This window comes from Sylvia atricapilla, chromosome 2 (genome assembly GCF_009819655.1).
Source record: "Sylvia atricapilla isolate bSylAtr1 chromosome 2, bSylAtr1.pri, whole genome shotgun sequence".
Classification (NCBI taxonomy): domain Eukaryota; kingdom Metazoa; phylum Chordata; class Aves; order Passeriformes; family Sylviidae; genus Sylvia; species Sylvia atricapilla.
In genome coordinates, this window is record NC_089141.1 from 52,131,117 (window position 1) to 52,146,402 (window position 15,286).

The 15,286-nt window shown below is 45.1% G+C and overlaps 1 protein-coding gene across 1 annotated transcript in view; it reads right to left on the reverse strand.

The window, feature by feature from the left end:
* The window catches only part of TRIM13 (tripartite motif containing 13), a 212,133-nt gene that overhangs the window by 93,081 nt on the left and 103,766 nt on the right, over positions 1 to 15,286 (reverse strand). The gene's annotated exons all lie outside the window — the stretch shown is intronic.

Below are 15,286 nucleotides of genomic sequence, written 5' to 3' on the forward strand. Positions count from 1 at the left end.
TAACTTGCAGTGAAAGAGACTCAGGTTGCAGATCAGGCTTGTATTTGCACATGTCAGAAAGGACAGTATTTTAAAATTAATAAACACTGGATTTAACTACCTTGAGAGATTCTGCAATCTCCATCCTTTGCAGTCTTGGAAAGAAGGTTGGTCAAATATCTGTTAAAGAGAAAATAGAATATTTAATGTGACTTGATCAGAAGGAAGGAGTAGATGACCTCATATCTGCTCTAGTGCTGCTTTCTGTAATTCTGTGGTAACAAGTCACTTTAGAGATTTGTCTTTGACTGCAACACTGTCATATCCAGGATTAGGACACTATCTTTTCTCTTTCTTTTAAATAACACCAGCCAGTAATATTTGCCTAGTCTTCAGAAAAAAAATAAAAAAAAAAAATCTCTTTTAAACAGGCATATAAACAGGTAATAAAAACATTCAATAGTTTGTATTGGAAGGAATCTTCAAAGACCATGTAGTCCAATCTCCCTGTCATGAGCAGGGGCTTCTTCTACTAATCAAGTTGCTCAAAGGCCCATGCAACATGACCTTGAACATTTCCAATGATGGTGTATTCACAGCTTCTCAAGTAAACCTGTGCCATTATCTCACCACCTTTATTAAAACTTTATTCTTTATGTCTAATTCAGCCTGTCCTCTTCAGTTAAAAACCACTGCCCTTTTTTCTTGTCACTAGAGTCCCTCTGTGTTTCTTAGAAGTTCTCTTTCTATACTGAAAGGCCACAATAAGGTCTATCCAGAACCTTCTCTTCTCCAGACTGAACAACCTCAACTCTCTCAGTCTCTCCTAATCTCAGAAGTTTTTCAACCTTTTGATCTTTTTTGGGACCCTCCTCTGGACCCACTCAAACAGGTCTTGTCCTGTACTGGGGAGTCCAGAACTGGTTGGTTACTGCCAGCATCCTCCTTCTTACCACTCTAAAAATGGGGATGATATTTCCCTTTTTCCAGTCACTGGTGACTTCACAGGCTTGCCATAACTTTTCAAGAATGATGGAAATCAGTTTGGCAACTACATCAATCAATTTCCTCAGGACTCTGGGATGCACCTCATCAGGTCCCACAAGCTTGTGTTCAGGTTCCTCAGGTGGTCAAGAACCCACTCTTCTCTTACAGTGGGAGGGACTTTGCTACCCTAGGCCCTGTCTTGAAGTTCAGGGTTTTGGAGACATGGGAAGGAACATTACCATTGGAAACTGAGCCAAAAAAAAGCAGAGGAGGAACTGAACCTTCTCCATGTCTTCTGTCACTAGTCTTCCTGTTTATCAGGGCAGATGTTGGTGGTGTAAACCTCGCAAATTTAGAGAAGTGCATGACTACATTATTGTTGAATCTTTAAATTCAAACTGAGCAATTTCATCACTGTTATGTCTAAAAAATCACACTCACATTTACAGCCACATCAATTACATAGCACAATAAACATATTATGTAGTAGATACAAAACTGAGCATGCAATGCAGTACTTTTGCACCTTTCCATGTTCTCTGTAAAATCCCTGAAACAAAGACACCAAACAAAACTCTGAAGACTCTGTCATATATAAACACTGTCATATATAAATATCACTTTCATTTTCTTCAGCAATTTCCTTGCAGAAAAATGTTACCACAGACCCAGAAATATGACGTCGCTCTTTGAGCTTTTTGAAACAGATGGGTTGGGGGATCACCATGAAAACTGCAATTTCATAATCTTCTAACATAACTGTTAAAACCCTGTTCCTTCTCAGAAATATGCTGTTCATTTGCACTGAGTTAAGGCAATTTTCTGCCATTATATTTTAATGACCTTATCCCCGGGGCTGAAAAGGTACTTTGTCATTTGTTCTAGATGGTCCAAGCTTACACCCACCACTTCTGTGAGGCCCTACAGCAATAGCACAGTGTCTTCCAACAAAAGGATGTTTGGGAGGAGAAGTATGGCAATTAGGATTTTAAAGCCAAGTGTTCTTTTACATTTGTGGCATCACCTGCCTATGCTTCTTCATTCCTGAAATTAATGATCATGTTACTGCTATCTGTTTCTTAGGAGTTTTAACCAAATTTTAGAACTGATTTTCCCACTTCTGTTTCAGGACGAACATTCTTATTTGCATCACTGAACACTGGGGGAAATTAATGCATAAATGTCTCATGCTCTGCATACCACTATAAATGAATTCATAAAATGTCTCTTCTTTGTGCCTTGGCAAAATCACCCTAAAAACTGCTGTTCAGCATTTTGGTTGTTTATATACCAAGCTTAAAAAAGTAGAAAATGTGCTACCAACATTTAATACTGTGACCCTATATATTAAAAAAAAAGTTATCAGATCTATCAGTTTACAATAAAATTCCAATGCCATTATTTTGCTTCTATAACCCCTCAAGCAGAAATCTAGAAGCCAGTGGCTCTGGGACAGGCACTGTCCTCTAAAACTCCACCAGTGACACTTGCCACCAAGATCCACAGACACTGTAGCACCAAGAGTTTATCTTTGTCAGCAGATCAGAGACACACTCAGGATTTGTCTAGACACTTTGAGAAAACCAATCTGGATCAACCAAAGTGAACTGTATATTGGATTTAAACTCTAAGTATCTGCACAAGTGTTTATTACTATCCAGTAAATCTGCATTAGAAATCTATTGAGACTAACTTCCATGTCTCACAGATAACACAGTGGCAGTCTCTTAACAGGAACTCCCTAACGTGAGCCATAAAGCCATCCTCTTTCTTAAGACTTTTTCAGCCAGGAGAGACTCTAAACCTGCAGCTCTTAACCAGGCAACAAGAGGAATGATGGCAGCTATGTCAGAAGTGATCTATCAAGCTGCCTAGAAGTATTTGGTATTATGATCGGATCATTTAGATATTCTATATTTAAACAGTGCCCTTCTGCAATCAAGTTTTTCTAAAATTCAAACTAATGGCACATTCCAAATGTGGAGATATTGCCCCTCTTTCCATAAGAATTGAGAGAATCAAAGTGATTTATTACGCACCTGACACAAAGAAAACAAAAAAAACTCCACATGACTTAACATTAGACACATAAAATACATATGTCTACATCTTACCTGTCAGATCATGCACTGCACAATTGGATATTTATGGGTGCATCTCCTCTCTAAAGTAGACGAGATGAGTTATATATTTAAAGTACCTACTTCTCTCTACTGAGTGTAAAGAAATGTAATGCAACCTGGTATACACTGTATACCTCTAAACTACATTAATGTGTATCAAGTTTTCCCTAATATTTGTTTCATCTTGGCATGCCCTGCTAAAGACGATCAAGTTAATGACTGCAGGTTTCAGATCTCTGGCTGCAAGCTTCCCTTCTGGCTGTATCTTCCCTTCTCCTCTGCAGGTCGTCTTCTGTGCATTTTCATTTTATGTCTGAATGAAAGTCATATTTCAGTGTTGGTGGGGTTTTTTGGTGCGTTCCAATGATCCAGTTATTTTGCTACAAATAGCACCTGAATGTTACTTGGTTCGAGCACTAGTGCTTTAAGACACCATGCTCACCTGTAGAAAAGACAGATGGAAAATGCTCAAGGGCATTGCCTCACATCAGATTGCTCTAGCAGTCCTGCTGCTGAGACTATGACACCACAGTAACCCTGGCAGAGGTACTTCCACCTGTCAGCCCCACTTCAGTCTGATTCCAGGCAGGTTAGTGCTACCTCTCAAAGGCCTGGCCTTCACTTGATGCCACAGTTTGGAAACTGGTGCTCCAGGCCTCATAAAGGCTTGAATTAAGCATATACGGGATTTTCTGGATAAGACTGGGTGGAATCTAGTTTCCTTCTGTGGCAGGATAACAGATGGGAGAAGCAGGAGGTGTCATATCTTGACTGTTTTTGACACTGACATGTATTAATCTTCTACCTCAGACACAGAAACACGCTTTAGAGGAACCTGATATAGGACGAGTAAAACTGACTGGAAAATGATTCACTAGAAGCATTTATCAGTCACTAGTCATTGAAATGGAAGCATATATAGAGTGGAATTCCTCAGGAATCCATGCTAAATTTGGGGCTTCTCAGGATTTCCATTAACAACCTGAATGAAAGAAGACAAGATATGCTTATTCATTACGGATAATCCCATAGAGGCCACCAGCTCAATGGAAAATACAACTGAAATTCAGATTATCCTGACAAGTTGGAGAAATAGTCTTAAAAATAGATGGCTTATTGTAAGGACATATGGAAAGTCCTGAACTTTCACACTGCACAAATAAAGGCTGGGCAAGAAGTGGTAAGACAGCAGCCCCATAGAAAGAAGCTAGGGGAGAACAGCCAGAGTTTAATTAACAGTGCTGCTGCAATTTAAAAAAAAAATAATGAAGAGTAAACCCCACAGTGGGATAGTAAGAGTAAAAAGTAAGATAGCCTTGGGAGACTTGAATTGTGGCAAGGTCCTAGATGAAATACCAAGTCTAATTTGAGATACAGCAACAGAGAAATTGGACAGAGTTCAGAAAAGAGAGAGAAGAATTGTGAGAGGTAAAAAAAAAAGATAGCACATCAGTGAAGAAAATGCGAAAGGACTGGCATGGTTTAGTCCACAGATGACTACAGAAGATGTACCAAGAAAACACTTCCAGCATGAGAGGTGGTTAAACACTGGCAGAGATTGCACGAGGAGTGTGTGAAATCTCCATCCATGGATATCTTTAGGAACAGGCTAGACAAATGGAAAAGACAAAGGGTATCAGATCATCAGGGCATAGGGAGAGGTTCAGGGATCTCTGGGGTCCCTTTTACCTCTATTTTCTAGGATGCAGTCATTCTGCATCTTCTAAACTTTTTGTTGTGAGCAGTTATGTTGTGAGTAATTGTGCAAAGACCAGCATTTCTCATTCAGCATCCTTGGAGCTGAATGAACCTGAGCTTTTTACTTGTTATAAATTCAGTGAGTCCGCTACTGCTCAGAGTTCACTGCACTAAAGCTAAGGCAGTTAGACAGCCTGCTTTTATAATGCTTTCAGTGAATAAATTTGCACAGCTGCTACCTACAGTCTACATTATTGCTCAGCACCACTTTGTTAATTTGGAATCCAGATCTGGTGACTGATTTAGGAAAACAGTTCAGCTAATCCCTAGTGAATAGAAATCCTCAGCCTAAGATTGTACGGCTCACCAGATTCCCACACGTGCAAAGGCAGCAGCTGCCTTGCAAAGGGAAGTTAAAATATCAAGCACAAACTTTAGGGGGTTTTCATATGACGTGCTTATTTTCCTTCCTCAGAGACCCAGTGCTGCAAAAGGAAGGAGCAGAGACAATCACAAACTTTCCCAGTAGATGACTTTCACAGTAAGGTGGAAAGTGCATGTATGTGTTCTAGAGAGCTCTGTGAGGGCAATGATCCTGGCAGGACAATGTTTAGGGCTAGTGTTAAAAAAAATAAATTCTGCTAATTAGCCTTGTCTTGTTTCTTCAATCAGCCAATAAAATTAGTGTGCATAGCCATGTGATATCGATATCCCCTACATTTTAAACTATCTCCACGTAATTGCCTTCTGCATGATAAAACACATTCAGGCACAGTACTGTGAATTACAGTTCCTTGGTGAGAGTTTCTGGGCTAGAATTCATTGTTATGGGAAGGCTCCTGTGCATCCTTCATGCCTGATAGGAATCCCTTGACTGACCCACAATCTGTTGAGCTTTGGGAGACCACATAAGACCCATTATTTCACTCAAACTTGGCATGTGGTGGGCAAGCAGCTGGGATGTTGGCCACTCAGTCAGACATATGTTATGTGCCATACCTGTTCCTGCAGCAGCCATCCCAATTTAGAAATAAATTAAAAAATATAACAAACCCAACTATTTTAATTACAACAATGAAAAGTCATTTCTTCCTCGAAATTACTGTTATAAAGACATAATAACTGTTCTCACATAAATCCTTCTGAGTGGCACTGCATAGTGAATGGTTCTACTGCAGCTGGAACTGGCTCCTATTAAGCATACAACTTCCACCTACCCATATTCAGGAGAATATCCTCCAACTATGATTCTCTCTATTCTCATATTTATAACACAAGCTTCGAGAACATTATGTAAGTTGTCTAGCTATATATTGATTTATATATGCCCCTGGATATCTCAAGCACATGCCTCCCTTTTCTCATTCTTGCTTTGTTCTTGCACTGATTTTTTTTTCATTGCCCCCCCATACTTTCTTCCGCTGTTTCTGAGATTTCCTTTCTTTCCCTTCCAAATTAAGATGTATGGAATTAACCTTAGAAAGTCCTTTTCAATAGTCTTATGCTTCTCCTGTTCTCAAGAGCAAAGAGATTTACTGATTAAATACTCTCATCTCCTGCCAATTACAAAATTGAGCTCAGTTCTCTAACAGTGAAGTGCAGGCCACTAGAGTAGCAGAGCTGAACTCTGCTCATTAAAAGTAGGATATTCTTGCCCAGGTTATTTTCTAGCAAGTGTACATTTACAGGTGCAATGAGAGATCTCTGATATAATGCCAAAGAAAAAAAAATGAGGCTCAGGATCTAAAGCTATTCAGATACTTACCTTCTACTGCTCAGCAAAAAATATTTAATCAGGAGTCAGATGCCCAAGGACTCCAGATGAGTTCTGGGGGTCCAGGCCTATGGTCCCATCTAAGTTACTCAAGCATCAAACAATTCAAGATGCTCTCAGGTGAATAAGAGTTTCATGTGGAAAACTTTGCTAAAGTTTCTGAACTAAATATGCTTCTGGGAAGTGAATTAGGTGTTGCTGGTCTGTTTTCTGAGATCTGTACTACAGATAGCAAACCTGTACCAGAAATAGTTCTGTGCAAACCATATGTTGATTGTGTTAACTTACAGTTTTGGTAGTGTTACACACAGCTGAGCCACTCAGTTGACCTGTTTAAAAAAAAAAAAAAAAGAAAAGAAAAAGAAGCCAAGCTGTATTTACTAAAATTATGTAACTAGCTTTTGATTAGCAAATACTTTCTGAGTATCATTTTAGACTGATAAGACTTCTTCTTTTTCATATAACATTTTAAAATTTTTACCTTTAGCTAGATGCTAACATACCAGATCAGGGATCTGGCCTCTAAGGTAGGATACACACTTCCAAATAAAGTGCTTCAATTTACTGTGAAATACATGAGAAAATCTGGACTCTCAGAAGAGTGATAAATACACAGTTGCACAGTAAACCATGTAGAGTCAGGTAATACAACAGGCCAGACATGTGAAGCTGCTGAAATATCATTTCTCTCTGGAGTTTGCATACCTTGAAGCAACAATTCAAAACTAGTTTGAATTCTAAACCAGCACCTAGCATCGTCCGGAAGCACTGAGCATTGCTAGTATGACTGAGCACTTCAACAGGAGCAGTACTATTACATTTGCACGTTGCAAATCTCCAAAGCCACAAGCACACACATTTCATCACCAGATGCTTTCATGTCTAGTTATGCAAGTATACATTAGAGATACTGAGGTTTCTCCATACATTAGCCATTTAATGCACTAATCATTTAGGTTAGTCTTCCTTCAGTTCACTCTAGAACACTTAGTAATTTATGACTGAGAAGTAATATTACTTAATTTATTAAAAGGAGGAAATATACATTCAGATGTATGCAGGGAAATATTTTTTCTCTGTTTACCCTTAATTTACATCTTGATGAGTCAAATCCCCACTGTTACACTGCCAAGTCAAATAACATTTCATCGTCGATTAAAACTGTCCCACGGGATTGTAGAACGCAAACCTCTTTAATGAATTTGGTCCGCCAAATTCTAATGGCCAAAGGAAAAAAAAAAACTGTATTTTAAATCTCTAAGCAAAAGTAATGAAGAAGACATCTTTTCAGAGCCACTAGCTCTTGAGAGGGCAAACCATTTGCAGTTTCAATAGAGGAGTATCGGAGGAGCAGCCCCACGGAGCTGGAGGCGGAGCGGCCGGCGGTGCCTCCCCGGGTGACCCGCACGGGTGCAGCGGCGCGGGCGGCGGCCCGGGACCTCCAAGCGAGCAGGCTAAAGAAAAATCCAACGAGGTGGGGAACAACAAGGTGCAGCTGAACAGAAGCCAGAAGAGACTGATGTTATCTACAACCTTTTCGAGCTTTGAGCTAACCATCTAGTTTTACAGCGAAGAGATGCCGACGCGGACACTTCTTGAATGCCGCATGTCGGCAGCCCCGTGTTAGCGAAGAGCCCGGGGGAGGGCTCTCCCGGCTAGAACGAGCCCTGGGCGAGCTGAGCGGAGAGGCCGGGGCCAGCTCCGCAGGCCAGCCCTTTCCCGCACGGCCCCTTGGCCGCGGCCGCAGAGGCCGGGCCGCGAGTGTCCCGGGGCGGTCTCCGCTGCGAGCGGCAGAAAGCGAGGCCGAGGCTCAGCCCCTCGGCGGCCCGGCCCCGAGGTGTGGCGGCGGTGGCACAGGCAGCTCCCTCCTCCCGCGTGTCCTGCCCGGTTCGGCCTCGGCGCGACCCGGCGCCTCTCGGCCCTGCCCTCCCCCAACACGGACTGCTCCGGCTGTGCCGGCACCGTCCCAAGAGGCACCAGCACGGTCCTGTGCCAGCACTATTCCAGCCCCGTCCCGGTCTGTGCAAGGACTGTCCCAAGGCAGTTCCAGACTGTACAGCACGGTCCCAGATGTTTCAGCACTGTCTCGAACGTTGCCAGTGCAGTTCCAGTCTAACCCAGCTTTGTGCCAGCACCGTTCCAGGATGTCCCAACACTATCGCAACTGATCCAATACTGTACCCTACCCTGTCCCAGGCTCTCTCCAACTGTCCCAGCACTATCCGACCAGTCACAGAATGTCCCAGCGCTGTCCCAGACTTTTCCAGTGAGCTGCCATGAACAGTCCCAACACAGTGCCAGAACTGTGCCGGCACTGCCACAGCTCCTCCGCGGGTACCCATCCCACCTGTTCCCCGGGGTGCCCTAGGGCGAAGCTCGTCCCCTGTGTACCGGCACGAAACAGAGGCACCTTGCGAGTGCAGCCCTCGGCCACCGTTCCAGGGCCACGGGAATCGTCAATCGTGCCCCGGGATAGTACATAGTCACTGTTGGAGAGACAAGCACGGGAAAAAGAGCCAGAGACTCTACCGATGGGACGCACGAGCTGCTTTGCTGTGCTGTTTGCAGTTACTGTGCTCAGGGAAAGATCAGCAACGCTTCAGCTCCTCAGGAAAGTCCGAGCACGGACAAACCCGCAGTTCGAGTGTCAAGTTTGCAGAAAATGGCCGAAGATACTTTTTTCTTTTTGTGGCTTTTTGGGGGGTTGGGCGGGGGGGGGGGTGTTTGGTTTTGTTTGTTTGCTTGTTTTCTCTTTGCGTTTTCTTCCCGGAAATAAAAACAATAAGCTGAACGCGGGAGATAAACGACTGCCTGGTGGTAAATACTGACCCTGGAGCCGGATCACCAGCACTGCCAGCGTGTTAACGGCAGCGTTCAGAGGAGAGCAGGAGAAAGGTGAGAGCTCCGGGCTGCCGCAGCTGTCTGCACGCCCGCTGCCTTCATTGGCTCGAGTGTCTGCCAGAAAAGAGGCTGGTACACAGAAATAATAACAAAACAAACAAACAAACTATATTTATGGGGTTATATATATATGTATATATAAAAAATTTTTAGGGGAAAGAAAACAACAAAACACTAATCATTTGGAAGTAACTGCATGCAGAACCACTGTCCCCGGCCGGGGCGCGCAGGGTAGGTGGCCGCGGGTGCCGGGGGCGGTGCAGCCACCGGCCGTAAGCGATCCCTCTGTCCCGCACAGGCCAGTCAAAGGGGGAAAGGGGGGAGCAGGGATAATGAACCCTGTCCGAAGGGAGACTCCGCTGCCCCGCTTGGAAACCTGCGGGAAATGGACAGGGCGCTCCGTAGCATGGATGGTAGGACAGGCGGTGATAAAGGATTCCCCCACTCCCCAGAGGTAAAGGAAAAGGAAAGTCTAAATCTCCCCCACGCATACAAGTTTCAGTTTCAGCGGAGCGGTATGGAAATGACTGTCATTCTCTAACAGGTCCCGAAGGTTTCTAGGGAGTCAAAAGCTACGTTTCGAAGCGGTGTCACTGTCATTTCTGTCTTTACATATTTCCAACACAACCGGAAAGTTTCCATCCGAGCAATTTGAACATTTTACAGTAGCCACTCTTTTTTTTTTTCCGGAAGCCAAAGCCAGCCTGGAAAGCAGATCTGCAGCAGGCAGGCAGCTGCTCTTCGCCTCGCTTCGCCTGGCCAAGACGTGATGGTAAGGACGGCTGCACTGCCAGGACCCCCCGGCCCCTGGCTGCCCTACCGTCCCACTGAGAACTGCCCCGGGACCAGAATCGGGACCCTCAGCAGCTCGGCGTCTTCCCCGAACGAGTAAATAACCCAGAAGCAACAGCTAAGCTCAAGTCCAAAAGGTCACGTTTGGGGGGCGGGGGGAACCCTAAACAGTTGTTGCTTTTTATATTTTTTTTTATAGCGACATTTCAGCTTTTCCCGATCCTCTGAACTTTTTTGCTTACTTGCACCGCTTGACCTTCTGCTAAAAAGAAGCGATCCTTCGCTTTTTCCTACATGTTAAATAACTCCTGATGTGCCAGCAGAAATAAGAATACCACCAGACACCCAAGCTGTCGAGTATTTGCATTTGGTATTTTTACGACGAGATTTTAAATTACATAATTTAATTACGCCAAATAGGAAGATAACATACTCGTCTGTAGAGCTCAAATACCTGAATTTATACACAAGTCTGTGTAAAGTTTGACAAGAGATGAAACCCCGCCTCAATGCCACTGGAGCGGGAGAGGGACGGGGAACATACAAAAACATGAGCTTGGGGACATCTCTGCGGAAAAGTGTTCGAAAATGGGACGCTGAGAAAGCTGACATCGAGGGGATGAGCAGGATGTTGAGCCTGGCACGAAAGCGAGCCGCTATTTTGATATTTTGTTATCATCGCAGAAATCTTTGGACTGGGGAACGAAAAGGAGGGAGCATCTTAACGTTTGCGGAAGGGAGAAGTGATGTCCCCATGCCCACGGTGCCGGTGTCCGGCAGCCCCTCTCCGGCCAGAGGCGGCTACGCTGCCATGGGGGACATTTATGAAATTACACTCCCTGCTCCTGGCCACAGCTCGGAAATCACGGAAGTTAGAATAAAATAAAATAAATAAATAAGGGGGGTGGGGGGGAAACCCAAAGGAAAAGGCACGTGCTAGCTGGGACACTGGTCATTCAAACCCAGGCTACTGCATTTCTTTTGCTAAGAGCTGTCATTCTTGCTGTATGTATCGTCCCACCGACCAATCGTGACGAGAACGTGTTAAAGATCCCAATAATTTACACAGAACAAAGACACTTTCTAGCTACGCTAGGAAAGAAAAAGAAGAAAGGAGGGAGGGAAAAAAAAAAAAAAAAAAAAAAAAAAAAAAAAAAAAACCCAAACCTCGACTCAATTGAAAATAACGATTTTGTTCTTGGACGGCTACCAGATTTTCGCTCTTACCGTCCCAGGACTTTGATTTAACCTCAGTAACATCCTGAAAGGCTACAGTCACTTTGCATACATTGCATCGTACCTTTTCGGTCCTGCAACAGAGAGCAGTACTGAGCTGACGGCAGGCACTCCAGAAAGGTACTTTTTTCGGTAAAAGAAACGTGTTGAGCCGCACGGGGTTAAATTCAACCTCGCAGAAATCCAGTTTGTATAAACAAAAATCGCCCATTCTTTAACAACCTGGTCACACACGCTGGACATTGACAACGGTGTCTGAAAAATTATTACGAAATTACGCGGGTCTAGACACACCCAAAAAAATTAAAAAAAAAAAAAAAAAAAAGGCGCCCCAAAAATCTCGGTAGAAGTGACCGGTGTTAACTGCGGTTACTGATACTTCAGTCTCGCCTCGACAAGCAGATCACGTCCATTCTGTCCACAGGTTTCCCAAAATCTCGCCCTCCCAGCCCGTTCTGTGGGCTTGACCGTACGGAAAGCGATCTCAGAAAGCGGAGGGGGCTCCGCCGCCCGCCCTCGTCCCGCTGGGGGCTGCCCGAGCCCCCTGGAGGCGTTTGAGCGAGGGGCAAGGGGAGGTCACGGGGTCCCGGGGCTGCCTCGCAGAGCCCGGGGAGTGCAGCCCGGGACAAACCGCGGTGCTCCCGCAGAATTCCCAAGAAAACCGCCGAGGAAGAAAGTGGGATGCCGGAGTCGCTCCCGCTTCGCTGATAGTGCAGACTCACCGTGTCAGCCTCGATACAGCTGAAGCCCACCCTTCTCACTCCCTCTTCCCTCACTTCTCACTCCTCCCCAGCTGTATCTGGGGCTTTTATTGTTGGGCTTGGATTTTTTGCTTTTAGGTTTAAGAGAGGGTTTTTTTTCACTTTTTCCTCCCTTAAGCGCAAATACCTTCTCCCCTTTGCCTTTGACATTTGGAGCTTGTGAGCAAGAAGAGCTCTCTCTTTCCATGACACCACGGGGGAATTTTAGGGGTTCTTTGAAAAATGAGATATCAGGCAGGCGAAGGCGTTGACTTTATTTGGTGGTGGCTGGCAGCACCCGCCGAGCGCAGAGCCGGAGGTGGCTGAGCGACAGCGGGGCATCCCCACGGTGAGGCAGCAGGGACGAACCCCCGTGTCCAGCTGCAAACCCATCTGTTGGGAAACGGGGCTTGGGGAAGTGCCACTACCACACGGAGAAACAACTCTTTCCCGACACCCCAAACCGCAGGAGGCATTTTCCTCCTCCCCCTCTCCGGTTAGGGGCACGGGGAGCTGCTTTCAGTCTCTGCCTCCGAATTTCGCTGTTTTCTTAAGAGGAGACACTGAACTATCATTATTGCAAGAAACTCACAGCTGCTACAAGTTGTCTCTAAAGAGCATCGAATCAAGTCTCTATCACTGTTGTGATACTGTCTTTTAAAAAATAAATAACGGAAAGGAAATTAGATTTTCCCGTCCTATTATAAAATGCAGCAGTTTGCCATACTCGAACAATAAAACCCTAAAAGTTTATAAAAATGTATCAGTAATAATGACAATAATACCAAAAGCAGCTCTCGAAGCGGTGTGCAAACCTGGCAAACGCCTGACCGGAAAACCAAGGCGTTTGGAGCTAAGTTTTGCCGTTTCAGTTCTCCTGCTGGTGGCAACGACGTGTCGATAAACAAAAAGTGAGAATTGAGGGGGAACGGCGGGGGGCAAGGGAGAGGCGGCAAGAGCGGTTTTTTCCAAAGGCGGAGTTTTCTGAGGTCATTTCATCTCGAGTCTTTCGTCATTTTGAATATCGAAGAAAGCTGACTGGGTGATTTTCGCCGTCCCTCGCCTAGCCGGGGTGATGTGGTACCTACGCACACAGATTACTTTAATCAAGATGTTAAAACATTCTGGGTTGTTCCTCTGACGCCGACGGTGCGTTTAACAAACGCTCGGCTCAACTGTCCGAGCTCTCTGCAAACTGGATTCAACTATGAATCCTGACAGTGAGGACATTTGAAGTTTAATCGTTGCTACTTTTACTTTACATTACAGAAGAAATACGGAAAGTTGTTTGGTAAGTTTTTGATTGGAATTTCAGAGTTTCCTTCTCTATCCTAAGAGCAAAGCAGTGTGCAACACGTAGTAACTTTTCCCTATAAGGCATCTATTTGTCGGTGCAGAAAACAATCAGTATCCCTTCGGAAAATAAAGTACAGCGCTTAAAAACTTGGGGAAAAGACCTTTTCCTCCGCTTAAGCTCTTTCCCCTTCAAAAACCAGCCGGTAAATCAGCGCTGAGGCAGGCAAGCTGCTCTGTCCGCAAACCTGGGAGAGGAAAAAAAAAAAAAAAAAAAAAAAAAAAAAAAAAAGAGCGGCGGAGGCATTCCTTAGAGCAGAAGTGAAACCGTCTCGATCCAGGCGAGTTTGTTTGTAAACCCGGGAAGCAGCGAGGCCGGGCGGCGGCGGGGGGGGGGCGGCTCCGCCCAAGGGGTGCGGGGAGCGCGGCGGCGGGACCCGCCGGGGCTGGGGCTGCAGCTGCTGACTCAGAACAGCAATGTAGGTCATAACGAGTTTCCTTAAGTTACCTAAGTTCCAACAATTCAGCTTTTCTTTAGAGACTTCCAAAGTGCTGTTGCAACATTTTTGAACGCCGTGGCTTCTGCTGAAGCTCAGCCGCCGGCTCCGAGCCACCGGGCTGCGGCGGGGCAGCGCCCGGGGCGGGCATGCCCACTTCGGGAACTATGCCTTTCACATCTCGCTTTTATCATCCCATTTCCACCACAACGCTATTACGCTAATTTTCTTTCTTTACTCTTTTCTCTCAGAACGTAAAAAAAAAAAAAAAAAAAAAAAAAAAAAAAAAAGGTGCCAACGCGTCGCACTCTTTTTTCAGAATAGAAGCGAGAGAATTGCCTACCTACTCTCTACTCACTTCAGTTCTTTCCAAGAAGGCTTATTCACGATTCACAGTTTGGATCTGTCCTTTATTTCCACTGTTTACTAGTTTCCATCACCATTCAATTTTTACACCATCAGTTAAAAGTCTGTTAAAAGAGCTCACTTGTGCCAGAGGTTTTGTACACAAAAAACCAATCCGACACTCAACACCGTCCGTCTTCGAACTACGTAATTTTCGTTATTTTTTTTTTCCTTTCCCATTTACTACTTTTTACTACTTTCTTCTCTCTCTCTCTTTTTTGAGCGAAGAGTAGCCGCAGTCCCCACGGAGAGCCCACGGAAGACGGAAGATGAGCAAGCACTGTGTTCTGTCCCAAGAGCAGCGATGTGGGACGGAGATCTGGCGGCAAAGTTGTAGAGGAGAGAAAAGCCCGGCACTCAGGGGACGCCACAAGAAAGGCACCACACTAACGGAATTTATTTTATTCGCTTGGAGCTTTCCTCAGGCATTACCTGCTCTCCCCGCTCCGCAGGGAGCTCCCCCGCAAGCAGGGACCGTGCGTGGGTTGGGCGGAGCAGGAGGGGGAGAGTTCCGAGGGAATAGCACTCTCCCCCAGAAAATCATCATCGCGAAAGCATCTGTTGTCCGAAGCATAAGATGAGAACTCGTTTGCCCATAGAACTCATGAAAACAAGGAGCGGGGGGAAACCCCCAAACGTCGCCCGGTTCGACGGCTGTGTTTCTGCTGGGCAAGAATCGCCCACGGGTCCATCGGAGGTATTTTTAGGGCGATCACGTAACGGGTGTCACTGTCATGCAAGTCTCCAGCCTTCCTCCTTTCCTCCAGCTTCTCTCTAACCCCGTGGTGACAACCTACCGGCCTGTGCGTGATAGCAAGGAAGGATTTTCTCGTCTAAACATAGAAAGATTTGCTCAACCGA